The sequence below is a fragment of the Lontra canadensis genome, unplaced genomic scaffold (assembly GCF_010015895.1).
Source record: "Lontra canadensis isolate GAN:19392208 unplaced genomic scaffold, GSC_riverotter_1.0 scaffold4, whole genome shotgun sequence".
NCBI lineage: Eukaryota > Metazoa > Chordata > Mammalia > Carnivora > Mustelidae > Lontra > Lontra canadensis.
The window spans coordinates 26387230-26413655 of record NW_022630998.1 but is presented as its reverse complement, the minus strand read 5'-3'; the positions used below and the strand labels follow the sequence as shown (position 1 = coordinate 26413655).

Sequence of the window (26426 nt, the reverse complement as noted above, 5' to 3'; positions counted from 1 at the left end):
AGTATGTGAAGCAATAGATGCAAGTATGAGAAATATGAAGTCATAGCAGGCAATGATTTTTTAAAAAATCAAAATATCCTTTTCATGTAAATGCCTGGGGATGGAGGTGGAGAGAAAGAAAGAAAATTGCAGTATCTACATGCAAAGAATGAAGTGGACCCCTATCTTACAAAACGTAATTCAAATGGATTAAAAACCTACATTTAAGACCAAAACCATAAAACTCCTAGAAGAAAACAAGGGGATAAAGTTTCAGGACGTTGCATTTGGCAAAGATTTCTTGGCTGTGACACCAAAAGCACAGTTAACATAGAAAAAATAAACAACACTACATCAAACTTAAAAACTCCTGCACATCAAAGGACACAATCAGCCAAATTGAAAAAGCAACCTATGGAATGTAAGATAATATTTGCAATCATATACCTTATAAGGATATACAACTCAACAAATATGAAAGCTGTAGTTTGCAATATACTACATCTAGAACCCAGAGGAGGTGAATTAGAAGAAATAGTCATTCTAATTAATCAATCAGATAATATGACACGTTGGTTTGGATCGTCAAGACTATCCACTTAAGTTTCCTTTTCCCTTAATGATTAGAGATCCCAAGTTGTCTCCAGTCTCTTCATTGTGTTTTGTGTGAAACCCATCACAGAATGGGAAATTTTGGGACCTCCAACAACGGCAGTACACACCTTTCCAAGTCTTCCATGTCAAAAGCAGGTAGTATCTTGGGGCTGTCTTTCTGGATGTGAAGGTTTTTACCATAGATTTGTCCTGATGATCTTTAACATAAAATCTTTTGTAGGCTACATAATGAATCGTAGCTATCTCAGCAGCAATGGTAACTGTCATGATGTATTCAACTCGTACCTTGAAGTCAGACTCACGGCGCCATTGCTTGCAAGGCATGTGCACAGGACACTAGGCACAAACAGGCTTTCAAGGAGGGCTTGAGTAAAGATGAGAGAAACATCATTCGTGCCCGAACTCCAGACCACTAAGGTGCAGGGACCGAGGTGGATACTAAGCATGCGTGTGTACTTCTGATATTTTTAATATCTAGTTATCAATCTGTCTTTATCCACACACCCATCCATCCAACTCTCCATTCATTCATCTACATATATATAATTTACCTCCTTCCTTTCCTTCCTTCTACCCCACAAACCTGTGGGTGATTACTTTAGTCATATGTTCCCAAATATTTTAATTCTCTAAGAACTTAAAGAATACTGAAAGAAGAGTTATTAAGAATTTTTAGGAATTACCATAATATCGACGAGACTATGGATATACCTTGTGCTTTTATTACCTACCTATAAAATCCCCCAAATGAAAAGCAACAGCAAATGTGACAACTTTTCTTAAACTAAATGACAAAAGGAAGCTGCACTGTGATTCACTTACTCCCTTACTATTAACAACTATTGTGTTTGCTGTTCTTCACACTAGTTGCTGTGTCAGGACAAGTGCATACTTTGCACAGTGTTCTCTAGCAAATGTTTTGAAATTTACCCTCCAGAGACCATCTGCTATAAATGGGCTTCAGTGGAGTTAATGAATATTTTATTACTCTCTCGCCTTTTTCTTGATTCAAAATGGGAAACATGGGTTAAGTGTGAAGTGTCAAATTAACAATAATGTTTCATTGAACCACTCATTTTCTGAGAAAGTTTTGTTCAGTATATGTGTGTATTTCATGTAATCAGTTTATCAATGTGAATATATACCAGGGAAAACATGAGTGACTCAGTATGAAATGTCGAATACTTTCTAGGCATAATTTCTGGCACTATAAACACATCACTTTTGATTGACTTGAAATAAGGCAGTCATTGACTGGTTCAATGAATCTGATAGGTCATATGTTCTCTTGAAAATCAAATGGCTTGAGAAAATTTTCTGCAGTAAGATTATTCACCTCACACCATTTTTTCTATTCTGTTTGATCATCTTTTGCTTTGTAACCATGTAAAACAGTGCTGAACTTCTCAAGTCATTCATTATTTGCCTATCAGAGAATTACTATGAGTTCTGGGTCAAATTTGGGGCTTTAGCCTTCAAAATTCCTTCTTTCTAAAACAAAGAACCATTAATTAAACAATGTTACATGACATCACATTTTTTTATTCCAGCAACTGCACATATGTTTACTGTGGTTTTAAAAACAGATGAGCTGAAATATTATGTGAGATTTAATGACTTCATGTCACAAGATACAATTAAAAATATCTACTGAAGATCTACTGTGCGCCTGATATAATGTTGTGATTTTCAGATGTATCATCTCATTTCATCCCCACACTGATTTATGAGAATGGATATCATCTCCATTTTATAGCTGAGGAAGTTCAAATTCAGAAAGGGCAAGCAGTTTATCCAAGGTCACCCACTTTTAAGTTGAAGTTTCTGTTAGTCTAATGCAAAAACCTAGGTTTTCTGTTTATCATGCGGACTCCAGGCTAATATTGATAGCTCTTCATAACATGAATAGAGTTACTTGTACATTAAAATTTTTAAAAACTCACTTTGCTTTTTCAAAAGAAAAGTAAAAAGGAAGAGAAACTTAAGTGCTCTTATTATGTGATAAACATTATGCAAGATATTGTCAAATACTTTCAACTGAATCTTTAAAATAAAAATTAGATTATTTCTATAGTAAATATGATAGGTATGGTTGGAATTCTTAATTCTAGACTTCATTTCTAGTTAACATAATCCATGCTTTTCTTAATTAGGTGGATAATTTATTTTTTAACCTTAGATAAACATTATAGATAATGCATGTTTTGTTTTTAGGTATCAAGGATTGAGCCACTTTTTTGCTGATTTTATTTATTCACTTACCAAATATTCACCAAGTGTATATAATAGGCCAGGTAGCCTTCTAGGTGTTCAAGTTGTAGATAAAAATATCTATAACTGTAGAACTTACATCCTACTGAATTTTATCTCTAGAACTCACTCATATACTACATGGAAAAATATTAGTTATAGACAATATGCCTATTTGATAATGTTCGTCTACCATTGGTTTAATTTAAGAGGTCAGAATCATCAAAACATCAAACTTAAGTTGTATCTTAATTTGCCAGTTGGTAAAACCATTTCTTCCTTTTTTTCTAACCTCAATAGAATGAGTAGAAAAAGTGCTCACATGTTCACCTGAAAGAAACTTTCTTTCCATCAACAAATAACATCAATAGCAAATTCTGAGATAAAGTAGGTAGCAAATTACTGAGCTTCTTTTATTTTTTTTCCCCTACAGTCATCTCTCTTGCATTCCTTTGCTTTCTTATCCCATGCCTAAGGCCCAAGACACCTACTTTATATCTCAGACCTTCTTACATTCATTCTTTATTACCACTCCTAGTGACATTTCTCTTTCTCCATCATTTTCTTCCATATGAATGCATGCATAAAAAGTTTCAAAGTTGTTACGTGTGTGAAGAAATCTAGTTTCTGTGGTTACAACACTCTCATATAAAAGGTGATGTTGAGCATATATGTTGAGCCATTACAAATTTCATTCAGTCCTTAAAACTTATCATTATGTGTATACAACAGTTGTCTTCATTCTCTGACTACTTGAACAGTTTAAAAAGAGAGAAAGGGTGTTGAGTTTGAGAAGTTCTTTCTAGATCTTAGTTATTAGCCCCTTGTCTGTAGTGTTATTTACGAATATCTTCTCCCATTCCATGGGTTGCCTCTTTGTTTTGTTGACTGTTTCCTTTGCTGTATAGAAGCTTTTTATCTTGATAAAGTCCCAAAAGATCATTTTCTCTTTTGTTTCCCTTGCCTTTGGAGATGTGTCTTGAAAGAAGTTGCTGTGGCCAATGTCGAAGAGGTTACTGCCATGTTCTCCTCTAGGATTTTGATGGATTCCTGTCTCACATTGAGGTCTTTCACCCATTTTGAGTTTATCTTTGTGTATGGTGTAAGAGAGTGGTCGAGTTTCATTCTTCTATATATAGCTGTCCAATTTTCCCAGCACCATTTATTGAAGTGACTGTCTTTTTTCCACTAGATATTTTTTCCTGCTTTGTCAAAGATTATTTGACCATAGAGTTAAGGGCTCATTAATTAGTTAATGGGCTCTCTATTCTGTTCCATCGGCCTATGTGTCTGTTTTTGTGCCAGTACCATGTTGTTTTGGTGATCACAGCTTTGTAATATAGCTTGAAATCAGGCAACGTAATGCCCCCCAGCTTTGTTCTTCTTTTCCAACATTTCCTTGGCGATTCTGGCGATTTGTTTCCATGCAAATTTAGGATTGTTTGTTCCAGCACTTTGAAAAATGCTGATGGTATTTTGATTGGGAGGGTGTTGAAAATATAGATTGCTCTGGGCAACATAAACATTTTAACAATGTTTATTCTTCCCATCCATGAGTATGGGAAGTTTTTCCATCTTCTTTGTGTCTTCTTCAACTTTTTTCACGAGTGTTCTGTAGTTCCTTGCATATAGATCCTTTACCTCTTTAGTTAGGTTTATTCCAAGGTATCTTATGGTTGCTGGTGCTATTGTAAATGGAACTGATTCTCAAATTTCCCTTCCTACAGTTTCATTGTTAGTGTATAAGAAAGCAACTGACTTCTGTTCATTGACTTTGTATCCTGCCACATTACTGAATTGCTATATGAGTTCTGGTAATTTGCAGGTGGAGACTTTTGAGTTTTTCACATAAAGTATCATGTCACCTGCAAATAGAGAGAGTTTGACTTCTTCTCTGCCAGTCTGAATATTTTTTGTTGTTGTTGTTGTTGTTGTTGATAATATGGGCAGAGGACAAGAATAGACACTTATCCAATGAAGACACACAATGGCTAGCAGCCACATGAAAAAATATTCATCATTAGACATCAGGGAAATTCAAATCAAAACCACATTGAGATACCACCTTACACCTGTTAGAATGGCAAAAATTAACAAGGCAAGAAACAGTAAATGTTGGAGAGGATGTAGAGAAAGGGGAACCCTCTTACACTGTTGGTGGGAATGCAAGTTGGTACAGCCACTTTGGAAAACCGTGTGGAGATTCCTCAAAAAATTAAAAATACAGCTACCCTATGATCTGGCAATTGAACTACTGGGTATTTACCCCAAAGATACAGATGTAGTGAAAAGAAGGGCCATATGTACCCCACTGTTCATACCAGCTAACATCCACAATAGCCAAACTGTGGAAAGAGCCAAGATGCCCTTCAACAAATGAATGGATAAAGAAGATGTGGTCCATATATACAATGGAATATTACTCAGCCATCAGAAAGGATGAATACCCAATTTTTGCATCAACATGGATGGGACTGGAGGAGATTATGCTGAGTGAAATAAGTCAAGCAGAAATAGTCAATTATCATATATTTTCACTTGTGGAACATAAGAAATAACATGGAGGAGGTCAGGAGAAGGAAAGGAAAAGTGAAGGGGGGGAATCAGAGCAGGAGATGAACCACGAGAAACTGTGGACTCTGAGAAACAAACTGAGGGTTTTAGAGGAGAGGGGGATGGGGGCATGGATGAGCCTGGTGGTAGGTATTAAGGAGGACACGTATTGCATGGAGCACTGGGTGTTACATGTAAACAATGAATCTTGGAACACATCAAAAACTAATGATGTATTGTATGGTGACTAACATAACACACACACACACACACACACACACACACACAAAGATAGAAAGACATAGAAAATTAGGGGTCATTTCTCCACAAAGTACAAATACTATACCCATCCTAGTCAAAAGCAGACAGTTCAGAAACAACAACAACAACAAAATGATAATTTCCAAGAAAGCTATTTACATGCTCTTTCCTTAACCTAAACACAGATGAACATGAAAATAGGAAAACCACTGTTAGGTAAAAACCCAACTACATTTAAGCTTTGCTGCTAATAGGCAATTGACATGGAAAGGAAACTTTGATCCCAAGATTTCTGGGCATAAGAGGTAGAGTTGTCCTCTTTTTGCCAAAGACACTGCGGCAAATAAAGACCTTTAAAAAACGTCCTTAATAGTAGACTTACTTACAGAATTGGAAAGCTAAGTCTGAAATTGCAGTATTTGTATATCCCTTTGCATTAGAAAATAGAAATAGAAACAGCTTATTATATAGAATTATAATTGGTGAGTACTCTAAACTTTTAAAATCAAAACTTGGAACGAAATGCTGTTAGCTTATCAAATTTCACATGGGTAAGGAGTTGGTGTGAATTGGGCTGGATCAGCCTGAAAAGGGATACAGATGATGCTCTTGGAAGGACATGGAGCCATACGACTCAAAAGGAAATGGTTACACCAGAACAACTCCAGAGACATTCTACCTAGTTACAGCTTAACTAAAGACAATTATTACACCAGAAATTCCCTCCTTCCTTCATTCATTTATTCATTGGGATTGAATAACTCATTAAGATCGAGGCAGTAACAACCAGAGAAAGACAATTATCATTGATCTCTCTGGTACGAGGAGTTTGAGAGGCAGGGTGGGGGGCCGTGAGGGGTAGTGAAGAAAAAAATGAAACAAGATGGGATCGGGAGGGAGACAAACCATGAGACTCTTAATCTCACAAAACAAACTGAGGGTTGCTTGGGGAGTTTGGGGGTAGGGAGGAAAAAATGAAACAAGATGGGATGGTGAGGGAGACAAACCATAAGAGACTCTTAATCTCACAAAACAAACTGAGGGTTGCTGGGGTGTGGGGGGGTAGGGAGAGGGTGGCTGGGTTATGGACATTGGGGAGGATATGTGCTGTGGTGAGTGCTGTGAGGTGTGTTAGCCTGATGATTCACAGACCTGTACCCCTGCGGCAAATAATACAGTATATGTTAATAAAAAAAATGATACCACCTAAAAAACAAAAACAAACAATCAAACAAAAGATCTAGACACTAAGATAGGTGTTAGAGATACATCAGTGAACAAAAAACACAGAATCTCCTCCTCAGAACTCACACTTCAGTTATTTATGTATAGTTTTGGTAGTTTGGTATTATTTGTATAGTAGTAGATACTCTTTGCTGCCGATCCCATATCCATTCACCTCTTTTCCTTTTAAAGAAATCTCTGTATTATCGAAGGTGCCACTGTACTCAGAAAAAGCAGCATTTTCCACCTTCCCTTTAAAAGAGAGATGTTGGGGGGGGCACCTGGGTGGCTCAGTGGGTTAAGGCCTCTACCTTTAGCTCAGGTCATGATCTCAGGGTCCTGGGATGGAGCCCCGCATCGAGCCCCGCATCGGGCTCTCTGCTCGGCGGGGAGCATGCTTCCCTCAGTCTCTCTGCCTGCCTCTCTGACTACTTGTGATTTCTGTCAAATAAATAAATAAAAATCTTTAAAAAAAAAAAAAAGAGAGAGAAATGTGGGGGCATCTGGGTGGCTCAGTGGGTTAAACCTCTGCCTTCAGCTCAGGTCATGATCTCAGGGTCCTTGTATCAAGCCCCGCATTGGGTTCTCTGCTCAGCAGAGAACCTGCTCCCCCCCCTCTGCCTGCCTCTCTGCCAACTTGTGATCTCTGTCTGTCAAATAAATAAATAAATAAAATCTTTGAAAAAATAAATAAATAGAAGAGAGATGTCTAATCAAATGTCAGCAAAGTCAATGGATGAGGCTTCCAGTAAAGCTCTTTAACTCTGAGAGCTCTTTAACTGAGCTCTTTATCCCTGCGCACATTTTCCCTTCTTCTTTCCTCCTGTATGGAACATGAATATGATGGCCGCAGCTGAACAGTTATTTTGAAACTATGAGAAAATTTGAACATGGAAACAATATTCTCAAAATGTAGAGGAGAAAAATCAAAGGAGTCTAATTTTTAGTGAAATCTCAGAGTGACCACAGAAGTTCCGGAAAGCCTGCCTCTGAATTTCTTCCACATGAAAAATAAAGTCATGTATTCATCTCAAATTATTATTTGAGTTTTCAAAAATATGCCTTTCTTTCTAATCTTGATATATACCAAATATATATATAATGTGTTATATCTATAGAATAAATTCTAACAAAAACATGAATTTATACGCATACCGAAATGTTATTCCAAATGTGGACTTGGTTATTTTCAATTAAAACTTCCACACACCCCTACCATTCCAGCTTTATAACGCTTTCTGTTGAAAGACAGCTTTGAGCTGTTTTTAAGGAAAGAGACCTAACTCGAGAAACTGGATGGCTATTCTAAGCAGTTTTTCGGTATTCAGGAGGGAGAAACTAGCCAAGAAGAGCCCTTCCCCCAGTGAAGTTCAAGATAAGCTGCTCCTATTTGATATCTTTTACATGTGCATTGATTTCAGTTTTATCATTTTGTAAATTCTTATAACATATCTTCTAGGTCACAGAATTCATTGTTTTATCAGCCACCTTTAGTTTAGTAACCACCTTTAGTACCCTTATGAGTATCTTCTGCTCTTCTGTACAATGACCCCATTGCATATAAGAATACTACCTCTTCATGTTACTTCAGTCACCTGACTCAGATTAGGACAGGATATTCAATTATTAATGAGGTGACTGTATCACCCATGGGTCCATATTTAGGGAATGAAACATGCTATTTTGATTTTATTGGAACAGTTAAAATTTGTTTTTTAAAAAGATGTTTATATGAGCACTTCTTATAAGGTACATGTTTTCTAATACATAAAATGTCATCTTTTTTGCAATCTACAAGAGCATTTTTAGAAGAATGTCTTTAGAGGAGATTTCAGTGACAAATTCTGTGATACTAGTCAACATGGGGTTCTACTGTTCTTTAATTCAGCAGATCTTTCTTGAGGACCCTCTACCTAGCAAGCGTTAATTTAAGCTGGAGGGGAAGGACAAGATGGGTGGAATGCAGTTAAGACAAAAACTGCACCACAAAGAACTGTCCTAACTGGGAAAGTAGACTACAGACAAGCATGCAAATGTATAATATAATTATAATTCTATAATATATTTATAATATAATGTATCTATAATTCCAGATAATGAGAGTAAAAAGTTCTAGAATAAAATTAAAGCATAATGGAAAGAGAGAGAATGATGGGGATGAAGACTTCTTTTCCACATGGAGGTAGCAAACCCTGCAAAACCAAGCTCCAGAAAACCAGATTCCAGAGCCTGAGGTAGATATGCACTGGGTTTACTCCAGAAAGGCTAATGTGTCTGGATGGCTATAAGTGAGGCATAGTGCTAGGAGCAGAGTTCCCAAAGGGAGGCAGAGAACAGATTGTTCAGGATTTAGGAGGCAAAAGTAAGAGTTTGCATTGTACTCCAAGGGTAATGGGAAGTAACTAGAAAGTTTTAATTAGGGCAATGCATCATTAGATTTACATAGTAAATTGTTCCTCTGGGTACAAGGTAAAGGATAGAGTGTTTGGAGAGCCTGAGAGGAAACTGAGAGACCAGGTGAGAGATCACAAAAGTAGTTTAGGTGAGAAAGAAAGTGGAGTAGACTAGGAGAGTAGCGTTGAGAAGTCAAAAGGGGCCACATTTAGAAAATATTCAGCAGGTAGAACTGAGAGGACTTTCTGATACAGGTGATGTGGTGGCAATGTTTTGTTTAGAGTCAACATGTAGAGCAGATGAAATCCAGAGTGACCACATTAACACACTGAGGTATTGAAAAAAATGTTCTCATTTCATCCAGAGAAAAACACAGCTTTGCTTATGAGAGTTTGCCTTTCAAATGACTGACCTGTAGTGGATAAAGGGAGTCATAGAATACTTTATAAAGAATTCTTATTGGTGGCTAATAATTCTTAAAGTGGCTAATCAAGAGTAAAAGGGAGAAAAATAAAGAACATTAATTTTTATGATGATCATTATTTTGTGAACAATTTAAATCATCTGGCTTTTAAATTACAAATGTTGTAAATTGCTGTTTTTATTTTGCCCAAAACGTTCGCCCTGTCCTCTGGCAACTGGACAATTTTAATTATAGTAAGAAAAATTTTAAAAATTGACAACTTAAAAATTTATAAAACCAGATCAGTTAAGTTGCAAGCACTCAGTAGGAAGCTCTACTTCATTTCTGAGTTATTGGGTACCATCAGAAATGTAGACATTCAGAGGAAGGAGCACATATCAGGAAATTGACAGCTTTGTGGATGGCTTAAAAGGTAGGAGTAAGATATATTTTTTAAAAAATACCAGAGAAAAGGAGTGAAGCTTCCCAAATGTAGAGAACTCAGTGACTAAGTGTGTTTTCAATAGATTCTGACAGTAGGTATGTGGCGAGACTTCGGGTATTTCTCACACTGGCAACTTTGCACCAGACAGGTAAACAAATATCCACTCATTTGCTCCCTGAATTTGATGACTTTACCCAGTTCCCATATAGTCAACACTACTAGGATTTAGTGCTATTTATTGTCGATCCCTCAGGGAATATCTGTCTGGAATACGGCTCATTTGTGACCAAGCATGATGAGAAGTGAATCTACTGGTGATAAGTAGGTAGGCAGTTAGGTAAGTTGACAAGCGCTGAAGCAATTGTGGCTGGACTGTTATACCCACAAGAGGGTGGAAACATTTAATATGCCCTCATGTAACACTCCTCGGTTTGTTTGTTTGTTTGTTATTTCACACAATAGCTCTTACTTAGATATTCTTTGCAATTTTAGAAATTAAAAACTAAAAAGAAACCGATGAACAGAATAACTTCATGGAGATCATTTTGGAAGCACTGAAATTTTAACATTCAGTTCTCATTAAAAGTCTCAATGTGGGAAACTTCTAAAAATGATTGACGATCCAATGATATCAGCACTAACAGTTTTTGCCAAGATAAAGCCTGACCTTTCTAACTTAAGCTAGGTTATCAGGTTCGCTGGGGAGAATAATGGCACTTAGAATTGGAACCAGTAGTTAGCAATTAGGGACTGTGCATTATAATAATTTCATTTAGCATTCAAACAACTTTAAGATGTGATTTTTTTATCTCCATTTTATAAGATACGGAAACAGAGGTTCAAAAAGAAAAGTATTATCTAGGATTTGCAAAGAAAAGTAAAGTAACCAGTGAAACTCTGATTCAAACTCACTCTTTTCATGGTATCCCCACACCCTTCTTTCAGTAAGTCTCCTCTTCAGCAGTAGGGAATCTTCATTAGATTGAAAGAAATGGTTATAAGGTAGATTTCCGCTCATAAAAAGGAAACGCCTTCTATCTACTAACTACTCTTCAAGCAAAACAGACTTTCTCAGGAGGTATTGAGATCTCTGCCAACTGTCACATCACAGGAATCTATTACTATATTCTATAATCATGATGAAATAAATCAGGAATGGGATTTTATCATGCAATTCAATTTATTACAGAAAGGGAGTCAGGGGGGTATGGATCACCTAGGAACTGCTAACAGCACCCAGGGAAGCTAAAGAAAGATGGCTTATACCCCCTTCACTACTGTGCAGACACTCCAGACTGACACTGCTCAGCTTTGGTTGACTTGCAGACTAGCAGGAAGGGATGAGACCGGAGTTAGATTGTGAATATCACTCATATGGAGCTACACATGAGTTGACTGATGTGTTGTTCAGAACAACTAGCAAAGAAAATGCACCAGAGAGTTTCTGATTCCACAAGAGCTACTCTTATCTTTTGCAAGTTTTGAAATAAGATATTTACTTTACATCTTCACCAAGGCACACTCTATCTTCTGATAGAAACTGAACCAAAGTTATTGGTCTGCCTAGTGACACAAACTACTCTCAATTGTTTTGAGTCCAATACAAATATATTTAAGAGAAAAAAATGCTATCCTAATCTAAAGACAAATGTCCTTAACAAATAGATACTTCTCATTCAGCTGATGCACTAGAACCACCCCAGTTATTTCCTCTTTTGTGAGAAAAGGAAATTTTGAGGAGCAAGGAATATGTTCACGACCTTGGCTTTGTTGGTATTTGAATGGATGAACACATATTTCAAAACATATATTCTACACTTCTGATATGGGCAGTTTATTACGTGTCAATTATATCTTCATAAAGTCACACAAAAAGACTACATATATAATAGAGTTGCTTGTTTTGGAAGAAAAATATTTATAGTTAAGCCAAGGCTCATCGTGCTACTCAAGAAGTCTTCTGAGTATTTAGTTAATACATTCAGAAGACCATTTTTTTAGAATGATGCAAAATGCCAAACAACAGTGAACATGTGTTACTCTGAAAATACCCTCTTGTCTATCCCTAGTGCCTATTTTTTTAAGATTTTATTTATTTATTTGACAGAGAGATCACAAGTAGGCAGAGAGGCAGGCAGAGAGAGAGAGGAGGAAGCAGGCTCCCCACTGAACAGAGAGCCCGATGCAGGGCTCAATCCCAGGACCCTGAGATCATGACCTGAGCTGAAGGCAGAGGCTTAACCCACTGAGCCACCCAGGTGCCCCCCCCAGTGCCTATTTTTAATTATAGAATTCACCTAATTGTTTCAAGGAGCTGATGTTAGAAACCTACAACTAGAAAAAACTCATATGCAAAATTTTTACCTCTGTTCACATTGGATATTATATTTGGTCCACAGTCAGCCTCATTTTAGCTCCATGTCTATTAAAAAGCAAAGTGGACTTTTACAATGAAAACTAACTTCCTTTCTAACGCAACTGGAATCTGTTACTCTCTGTCATCGCTGTTTTCACCGAAATGTTACCTAAGCCCCAGTCATGCATCATGTACTAATAATAATACTCACTTGGGACAGTATTCACCTCCAGGAATAATGGAATTATAGTCTAGAAAACCTCTTCATTTAATGCTCCTCAGCCATGCTGTGCATCGGAGTAAAGACAGTTTTTTATCAGTATTAATATACCCGTTTCCTGATAGGAGCCTCAGTTCTCTCCTATATCTTTCTCTATAATGATGAAAAGAAAAACCCCTTTTATTAGTTTGTATTGCTAATGTTCTTAGCCATCTAACTATTGCACTCTGTCATCCAAGTTCATTCTCATCTGATACAGTAAGACTTGCTGTTAGAATATGTTGTGAAGGAAGCCACAGTACACAGGCCAGTATTTAGCTGTAGTTCCCCTTTGTGTGTAAGAACCTCCTTTGTTCCCAGCATTTACTATTCTCAGACGGAAACTCAGTAGGGAGTTTCAAGTCTTCTAATACTTTGACATCCCACTGAGAAGCTGTGTGATACAGGAAGGATTAAATATCCAAAGCCTGTCTATGAGAAAGTTTCTTTTTTCCAGGCATTAAAAAAAGGTCAACTGATAACCAGCTAAGAACTCTGGCTACCCCCAGGGACCTCCCCACTTACTAACTTATTCAGGAGAGGTGGAATGTAGCCTACCTAAAGGTACACTGAAAGCATGAACTTAAGGGCAAGGCCAGCTTCATGGGCACTGATGACCTGCACAGTCACACTGTGCTTAGAGAGGCCTATGTTTGGTTTAATATTCTTCTTTTGTCTCTTGAAGGGCAATAATTTTTGAACAAGGGGCCCCACATTTTCATCTTACATTGGGTTCTCACAGACTGGGTAGCCACTCCTACAAGAGCTCAGACGGACCATTTATAAGTTGTATGCCCTTCTAAGAATCTGTTTCCTCATCCATAAAATGAAGGTAATTATCACACGTACCCTCCAGGATTGTTCTTAGGAGGATATGAGAAATACTTAAGCTTCATGTCTGGCACATAATAAATACTGAATAAATGTTGACTATTCTCTTTGTTGCTCTAAAGTCATTTGGTTCACTATGGTCTTCTGTTTGAAGTTGTGTATTACATTGTTCAGTAGGCATAGATTGGTGTGTTAACTTTTAAAACATACACATATATACAATTTAAAATGGATTATGTGTATGAATGCCTTACATGACGTTCTCTTGGATTTCCTCAGGAGAATGAGGACTAACACACTGAATTTTACTGCATCCCATGCTTCCGAACAACTGATGATAAAGAAGAGGTTAATGTTCCCCTCAGCTTGGCTAAACTTGAGACAGGCTTCTTCTTGACTCTAGGCTCTTGACTTCCCTTCTCTTAGAGCATTTAGTTTAGCAAACTTCTTTTTTCCAGGCATTAAAAGTTCTTTCTTTGCCCCTTTGAGATGCAATTCTCCTCCCAGACTTTGGCCAGTTTTCCAACCCAGTAACTGTCCTTTCAGCATCTCTCTATCCCAGTCCTGGTGAGAACGTGGGAGTCTAACTTAAATAAGCAGCAATTAAACACAGATTACCTAATCATTTTGACCGACATTCGCCCTAACATCCTTCCAGCAATTTTTTTCATTGGCTTACCCAGCACTTAAAAATCCTCTTTTTTTCAGTGGAGATAAGGTCTGTATTTCTCTCGTACTGAGATAGTCTTAAAGGAATCATCCATGCCTGCTTAAGTCTATCTAGCATAATTTTTCTGACACTAAGGACCCTTTTAAGGGTTTATGACTACCTCAAAGTGTGTCCCAGAAAGCAAGCTGTGTGGATTCAGATCCTAGTCACACCATTTATTATCTACGGTATACTTGTGTATGTATCTTAACCCCTCTGAATCCTGGTTTCCTCAATCACATATTCATAATAATAACATTGTCTTACAGAGATTTGGTGTGAAATAAATGAGATGGCCATTTATAACTCTTAGCCAATCTAAGGTTGGCTAATAAATACTATCTATAAACAAATATTTCAATAAATGCTAGCTATTAATATTAGTTATGGCATCAAAGTGACAGATATTATTTGGTCTAAGGTGATAAACCAAACCTTTGTCATCTTTTGTTGTGACTACTGGATGTTTCTGATTTCCTTTTTAAATCTACAGTCTTGACCATGCCCTCACCCCTCAACACAGAAGTATCTTAAAATGCAACTTCTATTAGTTTTCCCATTTGTATTACCCCTGGATGCTTTCCCATTACTCTGAGGATGAAGTTCAGATTCCTGAGGATGGCATTCAAAGGACACCCAGATCCAGACCTGGCCAACTCTCCAGCCTCCTGTCTTGGGACAACCCACCTGCATTTCTGTTTGCAGGCATGCCCTACCCTGTGTGCTGGGAAACCTTTCCCTATCTTCCACATAAGGCGCAGGTAGTCATTAAGACTCACTCAAATGCCAACTCCCCTGTGAAGTCTTTATGTTTGTTCATTTTTGTACTGATTTCATCTATATTATAATTAAAATATAATCTAAATTTATTGTAGAATATTCACAAAATTCAAAGACAGAATGTGGAGATCGTTTCCTTAACATGGATCCCCTTTTTCATACCCTTTCTGAAATGTAACCGTTGTTTAGACTTTGGTTTTCTTCTTTTCACTGCACTTATAAACTAATATGCAAAAACATGCTCGATATAGGTTTTTTTTTAAAACAAAAGTATGATCATACTGAACATACAATTCTGAAACTTGTTCCTTTTTTAAAACACTACTTTATGAGTGATCTCATTTTCTTCCACAAGGACCTATGAAATAGGAGGAATTATTATCTCCCGTTTTCCATCAAAGAAAAAAAGTTCAGAGAAGTTTACTCCATGGCTTAAGTTCATATGGCTAGTAGCAGGCAGAGATGGATGACTGACCCCAAGGCGAATAGGAGGTAGCCATCACAGAAAGGCCCAAATTTGACGTCTTAGCAGTGGAAGAGTTTGAAGCCTGTGTAAGCTTCAACAGAAGTGTTGCTGGAGGCAACAGAGAAGGACAAGGAACGTGGAAATCTTAAATCTCCCTTATCAGAGAAAGTGGAAGAGCCAGAAAAGGCTGAGTTCAGTTTCCTAAACCCAATACCTATGGGACTCAGTTTATGGGACTATGTGTTTGCTTCTTGGTTTAAGAAACTGGGAGGAGTGGTAAGGAAAGTATGGCTACCACTTCTCCCTTTGTAGGTGAACATATGTCCTGATTTGTCCTTTTCCCATGACATGGGACTTTCAGCACTAGAAGCAGAAAGCACAGAACACCCAGGATGAACTAGTCACCCTGCTCGAAAATAACCTTCTGGAAAAACTCCTCCCAAATTTCCACCTGCATCTCTTAGACCTATTTTAATCCCACTCAGCCTTGGAGGTCCACCTTAGATGTCACATTTTCCATGTCATTCCTATAATTTCTACTATTAATAATAATGCCAATATTAATTATCTCAATACCACATATTCAATAACCCATGTTTTCCCATTGACCTAATCTCTCATACATTTGGTTTCCATACGTGCTAGGTCCTGTTTCTAGGTTCTCTGTTACTAAGCTTCAAACAGCTTAGTAAGAAGCCATTATCCTAGTCATTTTGAGTCACCACCACCACCCTCCCTCAATGCCAAACTCTATGCATCCTGCTTGGTAGGTGCTTAACAAGTATTTACTGAACTTAATTAAAACAAGTCTATTATTGTTATAAGCCCTTTTCGACTTTTACTGCCTTAGATCAAAGGGAAGATTCATGGAAATTTTAAATGCGCTGGAGCTGAAAGGACATCATTGGAGGATTTGCATTACAAAGCTTCAAAAACCCGTTCAACATATTTCGGACTATTTACTTGGATTGGACTTCAAATATGACATCAGATTAGATTCTAAAGCAGGAAAAAAAAAATTTATCACTTCAATTTGAAACAGCCAAAGTATTCACTTGAAAACTAATATGAAGATTAGAAGTGGTTTTCAAAATTTGAAAACATGGAGACACTGTTTATGAAACAAAATATGGGGTGCCTGTGTGGTCCAGTCAGTTAAGCAGCTGCCTTTGACTCTGGTCATAATCCCAGGGAATTGGGATTGAGTCTCACATGGGGCTCCCTGGTCAGTGGGGAGTCTCCGTCTCCCTCCCTCTCTGCCTCTGCCCCACCCCCCTACTCATGCTTTCTTTCTCAAATAAATAAATGAATAAAATATTTAAAATAAATAAATAAAACAAAATATGAAAATAAAACCATGGGATGGCAAGGGAATGGGATATTGGAGAAAATAATATACAAGATTATTGTCCAGTTTCCACCTTTTGTTTTGGGTGGTGGGTTAGTAAGTGTTTATTTTACTATTTAAAATAATTAACAAATAATAATTAAAACTTAGGACATACATAGACTGCTAATGAGAGAACACAATGGACTATAGGTTACATTTACTCTAATTCTGTGCAACTGAAGTACAATTTTTAAAAAATGGGGAAGTGTCAATAATGTAGATACATAGAAATATATATTGCCTATATTAGCCATTGATATTAAATATCAGCTCACTTTAACACATATATACTGAACATATATTGGAGACTTATAATTTGGCCTTTGAGTAAGTAATTATTTTTAGGTCATTGGAAACTACTTTTTTAAAGAAATTATTATCTTAAAAATTAGAACCAACAATATTAATTAGTTAATTTTAAAAACTGCTTCCCTGACTTTTGATCATGTACCTCATTAATGAAAAAAATTGTTGAAGATTTTATTTATTTATTTGACAGAGAGAGAGAGCACAAGCAGGCAGAGTGGCAGGCAGAGGGAGAGAGAGAAGCAGGCTCCACACTGAGCAAGGAGCCTGATGCAGGACTTGATCCCAGGACCCTGGGATCATGACCTGAGCTGAAGGCAGCTGCTTAACGGACTGAACCACCCAGGAGACCCATTAATGAAAATTTTTTTTAAAATACAAGCTCAATGTAAACATATTCATTTATTTATATCCGTATATATCTTTCACTTTCACTGGCTATTTTAAGGAAAAATATACATTTAGGGAAAGGTTAACTGTTGTTTTTTTTTTTAAGATTTTATTTATTTATTTGACAGAGAGAGGGCACAAGCAGGCAGAGAGGCAGGCAGAAAGAGAGAGGGGAAGCAGGCTCCCTGCTGAACAGAGAGCCCCATGTGGGCCTCAATCCCAGGACCCTGAGAGCATGACCTGAGCATGAGGCTTAACCCACTGAGCCACCCAGGCACCCAGGAAAGGCTAACTGTTAATGATGGATGAAAATCTTCTATTCTTAACATCGTCTTACTCTATGTTATTATGGCATCTTTGAATTACCTTATAATATGGCTGAAAACTCCTACCAGAAGTAGGAGAAATTTCAGCTCTGTCACTTTCCTTTGATTCCCTTATGTATAAATTATAAATATTTTTGATTCAATCAGTAATTCTGTCACCGTTTACCAAGGCATATTTTAATTAACATAAAATAACAGACTCTGGAAATCCATTTAATCAATCAGCTGGAGGTGAATAAAGGCAGGGGGACACTCTCAAGGCCTCCAAATGATAGAACACTCATACACTTGTACCAATACTTTTGCAACATTTCTGAAGCACATATTAAAAAGTTCCTAGTAGTAACAACAACAAAATTCTCAGAAGTGTTAGTTTGGAGAATTTATGTTAAGAAAACTGTCAGTGAAACAGACAAAGATTTATAAACTTAGGCGTTCCCAGAGCATTATTTCTATTATTGAAAAACCTAATGAGTTTAAAATTTTCAACTAAAGAATGTTTAAACAATTTGTACTCATCCACATGCTGGAATAATAGGTAGCCATTAACATGGTATTTCTAAAATATTTGATAACAATGAGAAATGCCTATAATAGAAGTAAAAACAGCAGGATACAAAATAGTGTATACAATTTAAAAATATAAATGTAGGGAAAATTGTAAGGTAGCACATTTTACATTTTCCTTTGTTCTGTTCTTCAAATTGCAAATTATCCACAATAAGCAAGAATTACATTTATAATAACAAAATCTCCTTATAAAGTTAGTTTTAAAATTAACCTCATAATCCTGCCCCCCAGAGATAACCATTATTAAAATTTTGGTATCTTCCTGTATTCTTTCCAGGGATATTAGTATAGTGGATATCATACATACATATACAATTTTAATATCTTACTTTTTAAAGTTAACATTAGCAAATAAACACATAATCAGTATATACTAGTACTTAAAAGATCTTTGGGTCTGATAGATCTGAGCTTAAGTCTTGATTTTTCCACTGACCAGCTGCATCAAACAGATCTTCGTCTGTACTTACCTAACAATGTAACTTGTGTGACTTAATCAAACATCATTCAGGGACTTACGTAAACATGGGCTTGTGCAGTCTTCAAGAATTTCCTCAGGTCCAGGCTTCTCCTAGCCTCCTGTCCTGCCATTCTTAGCTTGTGGTTTTCAGCCATGGTTACAAGACGACTACTACCCACACAGGCTTCACCTGCTCGTTTGGGAGAAGAAAAGAGGAAAGATTAGGGTCAAAAGGCTGAAAAGTCCTGTTCTGTTGAGTCTTCCTTTAGAATAGCAATCTCTGAGGTGCCTAGGTGGCTCAGTTGGTTAGAATAGCAATCTCTGCTTCAACTGAATTGGCCATAACTGGTCATGTGGCCAGCCACAACTGTGTTAGGCTAGCGGCTCAGTATTTTCAGCTGAGCTCATTGCAAACTATAACAAAATTGGAGACCTGTTAGTAAGCAAGAAAAGAGAATGGATTTTAGATGTAAAATCCTCAGCAAAACACTTAGCCTTGCTGAGGTTCAGTTTTTCCACCTTTGAAATGAGATCAAGAAAGTATCTCACCAAGTGACTGGGAAGACTTAAAGGGTATAAAATGATTAGCAAAATGCCTAAAATCTATAAGTGTTCAAGAAGTTTCAGCTATTATTTATTAGAACTCAAAAGCATAATAGTCTATGATATGATGATGTACCTCAATTTCATTGACAATGCTAATTTATTTTGGCTATTGTAAATGTATCTGTTCTAATTGATAATAAATATATTATTATTAAGTGCTGTTATGAACAATTTGTGCATAATTTTTCTGTTAGTTTTTATTCTTGAGAAAAATTCATAGAAACTTAATTAGTGGATCCAAGAGTTTGAACAATTTTCAAACACTGGATCCATCTTGGCAGTTTGCTCTCCAAAATGTTTCTTTTCATAATTTGTTTCCACAACAGTTCTCACCTCCTCACTCTAAAATTTACCTCACTGGGTATAGTCATAAAAAATCAAATTGCTAACTTGATTTAGCAAAGACTACTACCTACTCATCAAAGCCCACATTTTCCTCTTCTTCCTGTCTGCACAGCTTTTCTAGCTGTTATATTTTGTTACTTAATGTTTTAATAAAGAAGCACCTTTATTATTATTCACATTCCTGTAATATTTTATTGTTACACTTCAATTTAATTGGCTTCTTTTGAAATCTTTTAAATTCTATTTTATGTATTTAAAAACATTTTCTGATGGGGTGCCTGGATAGCTCAGTTGCTCGGATAGCATCTACTTTCAGTTCAGGTAATGTTGTCCAGGTCCTGGGATGGCGCCCTGCTTTGGGCTCCCTGCTCAGTGGGAGTCTGCTTCACCCTCTCCTTTTACCCGTCCCCCAACTCATTCTCTCTCTCTCCCTCTCTTGCAAGTAAATAAATAAAATTTTAAAAAGTTTTCAGAAAAGAGGTCCTAAACTTCATCAGACTGCTAAGATAGCCTCCGGTACAAAAAAAAAAAAAAAAAAAAACACTTAAGAATGTTTGCTTATGTTATGTTTGAGCCATTTTACATTGTTGAGTCTTTTTGTTACATCTTTTAGCACTGCCCTAACTTATATAAGTAATGAATAGTGTCTGTAGGGTTTGGGCATTGTAAAGCTAAATTTAATGTCATTACATACATATGTGTATTTCATACATCAGTCTTATGAGATTACTGTATTTGTGGCAAATGTTCTTACCAGTTCTTGTTTGTCTTTTAATTTTATGGTATTTGATGTATAGCATTCAAATGTGTTTATGTGGTCAAATCAATCATTCACTTCTTATGTGATTTTTATATATCTTTCTGTTTTTTTTAAATTTATTTATTTGACAGAGACACAGCGAAAGAAGGAACACAAGCAGAGGGAGTGGGAAAGGGAGAAGCAGGCTTCCCGCCAAGTAGGGAGCCTGACATGGGGCTCGATCCCAGGATCCTGGGATCATGTCCTGAGCTGAAGGCAGCTGCTTAACAACTGAGCCACCCAGGGACCCCTATATATATCTTTCTTTTTAAAAAAATTCTTCCCCAATCAAAAGCCAGTCACGGGTACTAACATTCCTCACCCAAGAGGGTGGACCAGTCCATGTGAGTATAACTCCTGGGTTGTGTAGCCTCCAACATGGGCAACTATAGTCAGCAACAAGTATTTAATCCATCTGGAATATATTTCTCTGTTGTGAGATGGATAAAGAAGATGGATAATTTTTACAATACCAATTTTCCAATAATTTGACTTTTCCACTGCCATTTCCTTTGGAATATTTTAAATTTTTAAAATATATATGGGTCTATTTTTGAATGGTTCCATGCTAATCTTGTGCCAGTACTATATCTTAAAAATTATTGTTAATTTTATTTCATTGTCTCATAGCCAATTGGGCTAGTTTACCTTTGTTACTCATAATTTTTAAGTTTTTCATACTTTGAAAAAATGTCCCAGAAAAAATTGCAGAATGTACGCTCAGCAGAATGAAATTTGACAGTTGCAGGCAAAATCTATATTGCCAAGCAAAGAATGACTCCAAGATTTCTTGGTATATTTTGTCCCAAAGAAAATATTGTACTTATATTTTACCCACAAATTTATGAGTGGCCTCACTTCAACTTTTTCACATAGACTTAATGGTGTGGTGAGAAGAGTTCTGGAATAAGAGTCAGAAAACCTCAACTTAAAACCATCTTTTATTCTTTCCAGGTATCTAACTTGAGACAAGTGGCTTATTGTCTTAGAGTCTTAGTTTCCTCATGGGTAAAATGTGAGTATAATTTCAATTCTACCTATTTTTCAGGACTGCCATGAAGAATGAGATCATATATTTGAAATCTTTTTAAAAACTGTAAAGTATTATAGGCAACAAATTAATATTTAATTAAAGTTACTGTTTTACTGGACATGGAGATGTATTTACTGTGGTCCACATTTGTATTACCTCATTCTGTAGAGCAGAATTTGACATAAGACAGATATGTCTTGGATATTATCCAAGAAGATTTAGTTTTGCTGGAGAAGCCAAAAAAGATCTCATTATAAGTTAGTCCCATGACATGGACTCTCAGGATGCTATTAGACACAGGTTACAATTTATGTGCCTTCCAGTGTTTGAATGGGATAATTGAAGGGAAAAATTAACAATGACTTGACTTGACACAAAGGTAAAATATGGGGATAGAAGCTGAAAATAATTTATCACCCCCCCAAAAAAAAAGATGAGAGCCTGGTTTTATTTGTACAAAAGAAAAATATTTTCAAATAGGGATCAAGATTCTAGATGGTTCAGAGTTGTCAAATGTATACCTGTCAAAGCCGAGTTTTGCAAGGAGTTTGAGTGCAAGGTAGAACACAGTGGTGCTACATTCAGCAACATTTATTGTGGAGCAGCATTTAATTTCCTCGCAGAACAAACACATTTCTTGGAGACACTGTATAGCACACTATGTCTTCCAAAATTATATGTACAAATTGTGATTGATATGTTTCCACTCTAAAATTACCATTATGTGTGTACAGTCCACACTGTTGCTGTAGAGAATTACCATAAGCATCAACAGGAGGAGTGCATTTCCCTATGAAATGATGCCCAATACTGTAAAACTGTTTGTAAAAAAGGAAGTACATTCTTTAAACAGACTCCACGTGCTGTCTTCTATTGCTCTTTTTAAAATAAGAAATGTTTTTACCAATTATGAGGGGAAATGGTGAGGGAACTAGCATTTTATGGACTCCTACTATGTGTCACCCACATACAAACAGTATGTTATAATCATAGCATTAAATGTTTTCATGCATAACAGCTTTGCAAGTTGATTTCTAAGTTTGCTAATGTTAACTTTATAAAGCAGAGGCAGTTTTCCATAGTGTGTAGACAGTGTGTAGACAGCAAAACTGGGTTTGGAAACCAATTCTGGCTCTTCTTCACTATAAAAATTACTTGACCTCCCTAAACTTAAGCTTGATTTTTCATTTCTACTAACAGTAACCGATACTACTACTAATAGGAATGGTGATATTAAGACATCATAATAATATTAGGAAATAATAGTGGTTGTGTGACCAAGATAATAAACATAAGGAGTTTATTCAATATCTAAACTTAGTAAGCAATAAATAATTGTTCATAAGTATTATGAAGACTCCAAAACTTTTACTGGTAAAAAGAAAACTTTCATATTAAATTATGTTTTCCAAGATATTTTTTCTTTATCTCTTTTCTGGAATTTATTTAGTTCCTGCTGTAACTTAGAAATTTTTCACTGAGCCAGATTACTAATTGAATCTCTTTAATGTGCATAGCATCTCAACTAGATAGCACTCTGGCTCTGCTTCATTTTACATTTCGGAATAGTTAGCGAAATGCTGTGGGCTCAGTAAAATTGGCTAATTCAACTTCCTGCTTCCAGAAACAAAAATAATTATTTGTAGCCCGACAGATTTAACATAAAGGGATCTATTTTAAAATTTACACATCATACTACATAAAGTGAGCAGCTAGGAGGTTTTAATCTACTTATAAAATGATTGAAATATAGTTCCTTAATATCTCCAATTAAAAAATCCTCAGAGCATTATAATTGTTAAAGAGAAGACTGAAATTCCCTCAGATTGTACTCCAGTGGCTTCTTATTCACTTGAAAAAAGACTGATGTCCTCGGAATGGCCAACAAAGTACTAAACAATCTGCCTCCCCCAAATTCTTCACCCCAACACTCACACCTTTCCCTCTAAGACCTTGATTCCTCCTCCAAGTTCTAAGTTCTAGCCACACTGATTCTACCACCAAACATCAGGCTCCCAGGTGCATCTTCTTTTTCCTGTGCCTGAAACACTCTCCCAAGATATCCTGATGGCTCCCTGACTCACCTCATTTGGAAATTTACTCAGATGTGTTCTTTGTGGCAAGATCTACCCAAACTTTCCTCAGAACCAAACCCCACTTTGTCCAGTGACCACCGTCTCCCCTCCCTGTTTAATTTTTCTCTATAACCTCTATCAACTATCTTTAATACTTCTTATTTTACTTTCCTTTCTTTATTTTTCTTCTTATTTGACTTTACTTTCTTTATTTTTCATCTTCTTTGCAACAAAATGTAAGTGGTATGATAGCAGAGATTTCAATTTGGTTCACAGGTATATCTCCAGTGTCTATTATATACATCATTCCAGGCATATAATAGACACTTACTAAATTTTGATTAAATGAACACTTTCTTCCTTCAAAAGTAAAAGTTTTAATTGGTGATATCCAACATGAAAAAAAAATGCACATGTACTCCTATGAGACACTAATGGCTAAATATTTAATGTCTACTTTCAATCCAAGGAACAAGGAACAACTCCAGGAACACAATTTATTTAAGAGGACATCCCTACATTATTCTATACAACCAGAAGGAATGAAAATTCTGAGGAAGTAAATGCTGGATAGGGGAGAAAGAGCCTTGGGGCACTGGAGGATATCTTCAAATGCAATGGAACAACTCCCTAATTCATCCTATGAGAAATTACTGAAAGAAGTACATAATTGAGGACTTCTATACCAAAATGAAATAATGTTAAACTAAAAGACAAGACATATTCTAAACTACAAATAAAACGTATACTGATGCTATGTTCCTCTTGGTTGTTAAACTGAATTATTCAGAATGAATTTCCAAATGAAATTTTATGGCTCTAGACTATTATTTCAATGTTTCTAGTTGTATATCCAACAAAACTGCCACTATTACAGTTTTGCAATTCAACTAGCAATATTTTTATTTGTCTTCCATCTGCCCAACTTTTCTAAACTCTACTCCAAGGTCATACTGCACCCTTTAATTGTGACCAGATTGACAAGATCAAGCCCTTTTTTACTTTGAGAATGACACCCAGACATCATTTTTCAACCCTGTTAATTGATGCAGACAGCACTGTGGGTAGAGGAAAGGTGGAATGGAATTCACTCCATTTCTTGTTAGGGATGTTGTTAGGGATGCCATACATCTTACGAATGCAATAAAAGCCTAATGACAAGACAGACTCTGTTCCCTTAGTTGAGCTATAATGAGCACTTGAAAATTTCTTCCATGAAACAAGGGAGATGGCTTATCTTTAGTAATCAATGAAGACATTTGGAAAGGATCATATTAAAATTATTGATAAATTCTTCATCTTTCCTCTATTAATTTCTGGGATTATGGAGCCATTTCGTGTGAAAAGCAAGCGAGGAGTTCTCTGGAGCAAGGGCAGGGCAGCACTTCTGACATTTCTAAGAAAGCAAAGCTTTTTGTTCCCAACACAGGACTATGAACACAGAGACAGTTTGTTGCTTTTGTTATTGTTTTCCTGTTGATTATTTTTTTTTTTTCATGGAGGTGATCACTAAAAATATCTAGCTACTCATCTAAGTTTCCTCACTAAGGTTCTTATGAAATGCCAAGTGTTTTTCAGAAATGTTTAAATCATTAATTACAACAAACACTGTCTTTGTAGCCATATCTAAGAACTACAACTTCAGTATTTCCAAATGTTGTTTTTAATAACATGGATTGTCTGAAGTTCATCAAGTCTGAAGAGTTGTCTCCCATTCACATGTCTCATCTACCTCATTCGACAACAGCAGAAGAGGATTCATTTCCTTTATTTGAAATTCCTCCCTCTTCCAAGCCATTGTTTCTATTAAATTATCCTCATAATGTGAGACTCAGTTTTTTTGTTGAAATTCAAAACACATGAGTTTAGCTGTTTAAAAGTTAGCATATATCACAATTTTTGCTGCATTTAAAGAAAACACACACACACAATACCTCATGGATATTTTGACCAAGCTGCTTCAAGTCTTTTATCTTCCCTTCCCTTTAATGCATAGGACTGGAAACATGTAGTTGAAATCAAGAGAAAAAACAAACAAGAGCCAATGGGCTCTCCCTAAGTACATCTGTCCTCTGAACAAGCCGATCAGGAAACCACTGTCTCGTTTTTCTCAGGTAACCTAAAATACCCTTGCTTGTAAAGTTATTCTAGAACACATGTATAATCGTATGTGAAACTTTCTACTTTTCAATCAGTCTCCAGAAATCCATTTACATTACATATTTACTGTCATTTTTTTTACAGGTTTATAGTGTTCAGAATTTACCATATAGAAAAGCTCCTTGCTTCCTAGTTTAACGCTTTATGACAATACATTACCTCCAGCTTCTCAAAAATGCTCTTCAACTTTTCAAAATGCTTTCACAAAAAAGTGAAAAGAAACTGTTTCCCTGGGAGTGTAACGTCACCATTTGTATCCAGTTTAGGCACTAAGGAAGTTAAAGTAGAAATAATTTTCAAGTGTTCAAAACCTATTTAACAGTTTAAGGTAAACATGACATAATTATTGGATCAATCTTTTCAGTCTTTAATATATGCAGTGTGTTCACTTAGTACTTTATAGTTGGCTGTCTAGTCTACTTGAAATCTTCCAAAGACTTG

At 36.3% G+C, this 26426-nt stretch overlaps 1 pseudogene; it reads right to left on the bottom strand.

The window, feature by feature from the left end:
- Nucleotides 1–570: 570 nt before the first annotated feature.
- LOC116863827 lies at nucleotides 571–3867 on the bottom strand (annotated as a pseudogene).
- Between the last annotated feature and the right edge of the window lie 22559 nt (nucleotides 3868–26426).